Here is an 8,022-nt window from a genome sequence, read left to right as displayed (position 1 = left end):
CTGGTCTGGAGGGGGAACGTCGACAACGTTGAGGGGAATTAAAAGGCGCGCGTACCGCATGTATAAATGCGGTACGCGCGCCTTTTAATTCCCCTCAACGTTGTCGACGTTCCTCCTCCAGACCAGCAAGCGGAGACAGGCATCACTTTAGAAGACGCGGACAACTCCTCTCACAGAACGCTGGGTCTATTTATATAAGTCTATGGTGTTTTTATCTCCTTGTGTCCCATGGAGCCGTAATTCCATGAAATTTTCGTAAAAGTTACTACAAGTTACTAGTTATTACTAGTAAAGCTTTTTCTAATTTTATTTATTTAACTAAATTTGACGATTTAATTAAAACTTTTGTTAAAATTATAATATATTCTGTAATTTTCTTATAAATAAAATACAAATAAACAATTATAATCTGTTAAATAAAAAATAGTACTACCGTTATGTCTGTATTTACGGCTCCATGGGACACAAGGAGATAAAAACACACGTAAAGTTACGGATAAAATACCTAGTAACTTTTGAGGACTTCCGGTGCGGATTACGGATTACGGGCTGTATGTGACGGCACTCTCTCTGTAGCATACGTTATGGCTTAGTTTGCACCGATTGTTTAGTACGCGTACCAAATACTAAATCTGCTTCTCCGATAGGTATAAATCGTTTAGTATAAAATCTACACCAATCAAAAAAACTGATTTAGTACTTGGTATGCGTACTAAACAATCGATGTAAACTAAGCCTATGTATACTACAAATACATGCGCACATATGCGCTTTACGGAACGACGCAGCCCTAGTAATCCAAAGTGGAATTTAATAACCCTGGGATGGAACTTGTGACGTCATTATTCGCTCTTGGAGCGAGTAAACCTGTGCCAATCAAAAATTCTATTATTTTTCAGTGGGTTTTGGTGATGAATTGTCATTCTATGTGTCGCAGTTAGTCCGGCAGAAGGAGTGAGGACTGTTGCTGAAGTTTACCGATTTATTAAAAAGTCGAATAGAATTATTTAAGGAATTTCAACGTGGTAGTCTATAGGATCTAGAGGGTGCCGAATAGCAGATCTTAAACTGAAGACACTCCACTTTAAAAATAAAAAAGTATAGCGTTCTGTAAGACTTTTCGATAGTCAACCGACAGGCGGCGCCAGCAATTGGCTGCCAGCAATACCTCGATATGCAATATATCGAAATTTAAACGATACGATCAGTTGATGCTTCCGTACAAAGCCGGATGCGGCGAACGATCCAGAACATCCTCGAATATACGGGACCGACTTCTTTTTCTGAAGCCACACGTAAAACGGCACTCTGTTCAGAGCCGGCATTAGGGTCAGTCGAAATAAAGTCGTCGGTGAATTAAATCTAGTGCGCGTAAATTAAATCTTGCGGGCGGTTAATATTAAGTGTATTCTGCATTTTGCAATAAAGACCATTTATCATACTGTTAATAAAGAAGTTTATTCGTATTCCTGACATTCATTTAATACAGTCGGAGTTACACCAATCGGAGCACGTGGTTCAATTCAAACGGATAACGGACATTTTGCTACAATGCACGCGGTGCTCTGAGCGTTAAATTGTAGTCGGAACTAGAGCCACATTTGTCCAGTCGTTTTATCGTTTGCCGAGTAACTTCTAGTTCAGCGCAGTAAACATACCGATTATAATATTCATATTCTCACGTGATAACGTTCAATTAAGAACACAAATATGTCTGATTCATATATTTTGCCAAACGAGCTATTAGAAATAATTTTCAATTTCTGTGATATATATACTTTATCACAAATTAGTATGGTGTGCAGACAATTTAATTATGTGGCAAAGCATATATTAAATAAAAAAAGTAAACATTTGTTTGTCAGTATCACGAATCAGAAATCGAAAAAATTTGGTGAACGGTAAGTAATATAAAGTCTAATCTTTATTTATATTTATATTTATTCTAGAACAGCTCGGAATTAGTTGAGCATTTTAGCAGATTTTCATGGTTGACACCTTCTTTCCTCTTATAAAGAATTCATAACGTGTCCGATGTCCGACGTACGACGTCCGATATCCAATAATAAAGCTTGTTTTCTAGACAATAAAATATCTAGCTAGAATTTCTTGACATCGGACGCAGTGTGAATTTTCCATTATTGCCTGCGCCGCAACTACTAGGCGCCGAGCGTAAAGAACGATACTATTCAACAATGAGTGGGTTTTTCTCTCTTGATTAATAAAATTTATGAAAATTTATTAAAATTTATTAAAAATATTTTATTTTTAAATTTATTATGTTAAAATATTTCAATATATTTCCGCGTTGCCCAAGTATACAAGAGGTACTATTGCTAACGCAAATTTTTTTTCCTTTTTTTTGAGTCATAGGGCGATATTCGTAGGGCGGTATTCATAATCCGTTCTTATATTCAAGATCGTCTTAAGTGCGGACTTATATTCGCTTTCTTCGTCACATACAGATTGTGTCTGACAAAAAGAGCAAATATAAATCCCTACTTAAGTCGATCTTGAATATAAGAACGGATTATGAATACCGGTCATAGTCCGTTCTTATCTTTAAAGGGAGAGCCTCGTATAACCGGTTAAAAAAATTGAAAATTTTTTTTTTGCTTTAATCGATAGTAATCCATGTAGAAAATATATTCCCAAAGTTACAGAACAAAATTCGAAGTTTTAAGGAATCCACAGCCCATTTCTTGCGCGCAGGTATACAAGCGCGCGACGGGGCGCTTGGTCAACGGTAACATAAGATATAGGATTATAGAATTTGTAACTGTTTTTGGCGCGTTTTTAGAAGTACTTATTTGAGAGTGCAATTTGGAGAGTGCAAGCAAAGTGTAAAATTCGTAGAAACAGGAAATCGGAGTCTCAGTTTTAAACTTGTTGTTACACTTTTCTTTTTTACTTTTCAATACCGAAAACTTTAAACGCGTTTTTCTCGAAACAGTTTTTGGTAATTGGTGGAAAAGATTACTCAAAAAGTATTCGATCAACCGAGTTGTCCCTGTGTATACATGTAGTTTAATAATATAAATTGTCGATGAACCTATAAAATTAGTAAAATAATTAATTTAAACAATTTTTATTGCATAAATACGGTGACATTTTGTGGGTCAAAATCGTAATTTTTTTTTAAAGTGCTGTCATTTTTTTAATTTTCAACTTTTTACTTATTTTTTAGGTTCTTCGACTAGATAATTTCATAGAACAGAAAAAACTTTTTTGTATTTTTGTTTCAAACGAGTACAAAAGACGCTACAACTCTTACCAATTCACAACTCCAATGATGAGGCTGCGTCAACATTTGTTTATGGCTCTATAATCAATTATTTTTAAACAAAAAAATTTTTTTTTATTTTTTAATATATGTTATAAAACACCAAAAAGTTTTAAAAAGATCCGTTGTATTGTTTCTTCAAAAAAAATTCCTAAAAATCACCTTTGTTTTAGCGATTTATACAAAGCTCCCCTCTTAAGATTGCTTACGTATGGTTCTAAGACACTATGGCCGGTATTCATAGTCCTTTCTTATATTTAAGATTGTCTTAAGTATTGTCTTAAAATGCTACGAACCAATCAAAAAGCCAAGTTAGTATCTTATGACGACAATGACGACGACTTAAACAATCTTAAATATAAAAAACGACTATGAATATCGGACCAAATACTAAATCTGCTTTTCCGATAGGTATAAATCATTTAGTGTAAAATCTACACCAATCAAAGAAGCTGATTTAGTACTTGATACGCGTACTAAACAATCGGTGTAAACTAAGCCAATGCAATGACATCATTAATCACTTCTAAATTAATCTAAAATTGTCTAATTAAAAGTATTAATAGAAAAGTGTTTCTAATAAACATACTTTTTTTGAAATTTTTGAAATTTTTTCTACAATATTAGTCGATAAAATTTTTTTACATATTAATATTAAGTCGCAACTTTTTATCTTGCTTTTAATTATGCAAAACTTGATTCAATTTTTTAATTATATCTTTTTAAAATACATTTTAATATTTACATATTTTTAGAATATAGAATATTCACGATTTTACATAAGATTACATTGAAAAACATATCTTATTTTCTCTTACAGATGTAAACCACACACTATTATCTTCATATAATTCTAAATATATTACATATTACAACTGGATATATGCAAAATATAAAATAAGTAAAAAATATGCAGAAGCAAAACATAAATACAGTAGAATATATCAAATAGAAAGGAAAGTGTTTATAGATCATGATACGAGTAATCAATGTTTACAAATAACTAAAAATACGGTTTGGTTTTGTGATGATAATAATTTTTTTGCTTATAATCGCACAAAGAACGGTACCATTAAAAAGTATAAAAAGATTGTGAAAGATAATTATACTTTTATTAAATCTATTGCTCATTGCGATGATTATATTATAAGTGGCGACGTGTGAGTATTTATTTATGAACTGTATTTTATGTTTATTCCATTTCTTTATTTTTGACAAAAATTCTTGCAGAGATGGTATTATTAAACGGTGGAAAATTAAGGATAATAAAAATGACTTTGAATGTTTAAAAATACATAATGTGGATGAACCCATTAAACTCATAGACGCAACATCGCAACACATTATAACTAGTTCTAAGAATATTATAAAGGTAAGATTCAAGAAAAATTGCAATAATATTATGTTAATGTAGTATGTAAAAAGTTTGTTTTTGCGTAGATAATGAAATATACAGACGATAAAAAAGGTTGTACGGAAGAAAAGAAAATATTTTGTCGAGTCGACATGGAACGACCTGAATACGATCCTTTTGACAACAATATTTCTGTGAAATCAATCTCATTTGACCCTATAGGAACAAAATTTGCTGCTGGTTCCTATGACTATCATCAATTTTTATCATCGCTTCTAATTTACGATATTGAAAAAAAGTAAGTTATATTTCAATTAATTAATCAGTTTCTACAAATGTTGGATTAAACATTGACTATGTTTACACAGACACTATTATATGATTCGATTTAATAACATTTCAAATTATAACTTACAAGGACGGTTTGAAAACTCAAAAATTCTAAAAAAATCTGAAACTGCAGAAATATAATATATAAACCTAATTAAAAAGCTATTTCTTGTTTTGGCAAAAAATAATTCTAGAGAGGAAATACCCTACGGAAAATCGGATTTTCTGTGAAGAGTGTTTCCACTCCTAGAATCATTTTTTAGTTAAAATAAAAAATAGCTTTTGATTAGATTTATATGTATTATATTTCAACAAAGTTTCAGATTTTTTTAAATTTTTGGGTTATCGAACTTTCCTTGTTAGTAAGTACTGAACTATATATACAGGAATGGGCACTGAATCGCTTGTCGCAAAAGAGAACAACATGTCGTGTATTGCTGTCTTTTGACATACAATCAAGTTCGAAACTTTTGACTGTGTTTGGCGTAGTAGGTACACATTAATCACAGAAATGTCTTAGGGCCTACCCAGACAAACTTGCGTAGTCGCATAAACATATACTTAAAAAAATTGATTAGTCTATTTCCTTATGCATTTGCTTATGGACCAATCATGCAAGTTTGTCTGGAGAAGCCCTTACACATGAATTTGTCAACGAGTGTCAAGGCACATTTGAATTTGTTTGTGAAATTCACACTCGTCTAAGTTCATGTGTTAAGGCATTTCTGTGGCCGAGTGTACAATCGGTACAATACCTACGAATTGAGCGTAAAAACTTTTTGGTTTGTATATTTAGAAAGTATAGATTGCTGATTTTCTATCCCAATAATAAGTGAAGAGCGTGGGCATAAAAGAGAGTAAAAATATATCTTTCTCTCTTTTTCATCGTGGAAGGATTCGTCGTTAAAACTTTAAAAAACTTTTGTCTTTTTTTGTTTTCATTGGTAAAATTTTCAATCTTTAATTTTCAATCTTTAATGCGTAATCTGATACGAATTATGATACGAACATTATGTCCGTATATAAGGCAATAGAGTATACTCTGTCCTGCGAGAGAAAAACCAAGTCTGCGCATAGAAGCATAGCAGTCAAAGTGGGAAGAGCGTTGCTCCACCCGCTGGCATTGGCAAGCTGCACAAGCAGTACAGTTATGTGGAATGGGGGGTTTTCTAAGCGTCCCGTGAGGGGAGACCTAAACGAAACAAACGAGTTTTCGTTCTAATCTTGGATCTTTTTCTCGCTGGACAAAACATAGGTGTTAATGTATATTTGGAATAAAATATACATCATGCTAATATAAAGCAATTTTAGTTATCAGGTAATAGATAAAAAATGTGAAGATTATTGTCGGCAACTACAATGGGAGGATCCTCACATTATTCTCATGTGTTTTAATAAATCTATTAAAAAAATGGATATGAGGTAATAAATCTTATTGTTGATATTAATTAGCCATTCAATTTCTTTATATTTGCTACTGTGATTTCTTTATATTTGCTACTGTGATTTCAGAACATCCGAATTTGTACGTACATGGGATTCTTCTAAATATGTAGATTTATTTTGTTGTTCATCAGATAATATGTACACTTTTATGACGGGGCATTGTAATTGTGTTCTATGGGATCAGAGACAGAGTGTTGCCATTCAAGTTTGTACTATTTTCAAATTTTTGTATATTGTACTTTATTAGTGAATTATTATTAATTCTTAAAAATTTTTAGATGTATATCGTGGAAAAACCGTCTACAGCTATAGCTTCTCTAGAATTTGATAGTTCCTATATATATGCTGTTACATGCAGAGGTTTTTATGAATTGGACTTTACGGGAAGAGACCACTTTGATCACAAAGAAATAAAAAAGTTATTTGGCAATTTTTATTAAATAAAAGAAAATTGGTTAAAAATGTATATTATTATATTTTGAATGTTTACATAAATTCAATAAACTCTATACAAATAGGGAAGCGCCGTGCTGCTTAAGATGCGATCAGACAAAAAAATCATGCAAATTGTTTTGTCTCTTTCTGTTGTAGACTCTCGTCACTGAATTCTATACATCAATATATTCATGTATACTCTACACATATGTATATAAAAACTTGTAGGCTTTCTATCAGCCTACAAGGAAAAGAGACAAAACAATCTCTCTGCCTTTCTCTGTCCCTCCCTTATGCCACGCTTATATAGAAAAGTCTGCATCAGATGAGCTTGTATTTAACTTGTTGCAACAATTCAAGCGATTTAGTAAATTACTAGAAATGCTGTATGCTGTATAAATTTATGTAATACTCCTATATTGCTGATTGAGCTCGAGAGTCAGGGCCTATCTAGACACACTTGCATAATTGCATAAACATATACATAAGGAAATTGATTGGTCCATAAGCAAATGCATAAGAAAATGGATCAATCAATTTTCTTAGGCCTGTTCTACAATACGTCGTATGTCGGCGTCGGATGTCGGACGCATGCGCACTCGGTTGTCGGCTGTCGCATGAAGCTGTCGGGAGTCGGTTGTCGTTATCGTAACGAGAGATGGTCAACTCTCATCTTTTCCGGCTTCCGACTCCCGATAGGCCTTACGACTGGATGCAAATATAATATAAGAGATCATGTAAGTGATCAAATTGTTGCACCGACATCCTTGTAAGTTTAAAAAACTCCTCATGACCATGGTTGCGTTCCGTAAAGCGCATATGCGCGCATCTATCTATAGTATACGTTATGTATACTATAGATAGATGCGCGCATATGCGCTTTACGGAACGCAGCCCATTTGTCCGAAAATATGTAAACAATGGGCGCGTTCAGCAGAACAAATCGCTTGGTAACAATCGAACGTGATTGGCTCTTACTTTTAGAACCAACAAATCAACGTTAAGTGTTGACTAGACGACAATTCAGCAGTTGTTCTGCTGAACGCGGCCAATGTTCGATGAGCATCATGAGTTTGTCTCATATTTCTTGAAATCTGTGGTTTTACCCACCACCTTCTTGCTATTTTGCGTCTTTTTCTTAAACATAATCTAATTTTTGTTATATGTAACAAAA

At 32.9% G+C, this 8,022-nt stretch overlaps 1 long non-coding RNA gene across 1 annotated transcript; it reads left to right on the top strand.

The window, feature by feature from the left end:
* Positions 1-221: 221 nt before the first annotated feature.
* LOC136998900 (uncharacterized) lies at positions 222-7,877 on the top strand. Its single transcript, XR_010889421.1, has 7 exons — positions 222-1,901; positions 4,104-4,443; positions 4,514-4,655; positions 4,724-4,935; positions 6,279-6,389; positions 6,480-6,618; positions 6,692-7,877. It is a non-coding gene; the product is annotated as an uncharacterized lncRNA (long non-coding RNA).
* Positions 7,878-8,022: the final 145 nt, after the last annotated feature.

Source organism: Linepithema humile, chromosome 3, assembly GCF_040581485.1.
Source record: "Linepithema humile isolate Giens D197 chromosome 3, Lhum_UNIL_v1.0, whole genome shotgun sequence".
In the NCBI taxonomy this organism is placed as follows: Eukaryota; Metazoa; Arthropoda; class Insecta; order Hymenoptera; family Formicidae; genus Linepithema; species Linepithema humile.
Note: the sequence above shows the minus strand (reverse complement) of the source record. Positions and strands in the feature narration are given on the sequence as shown.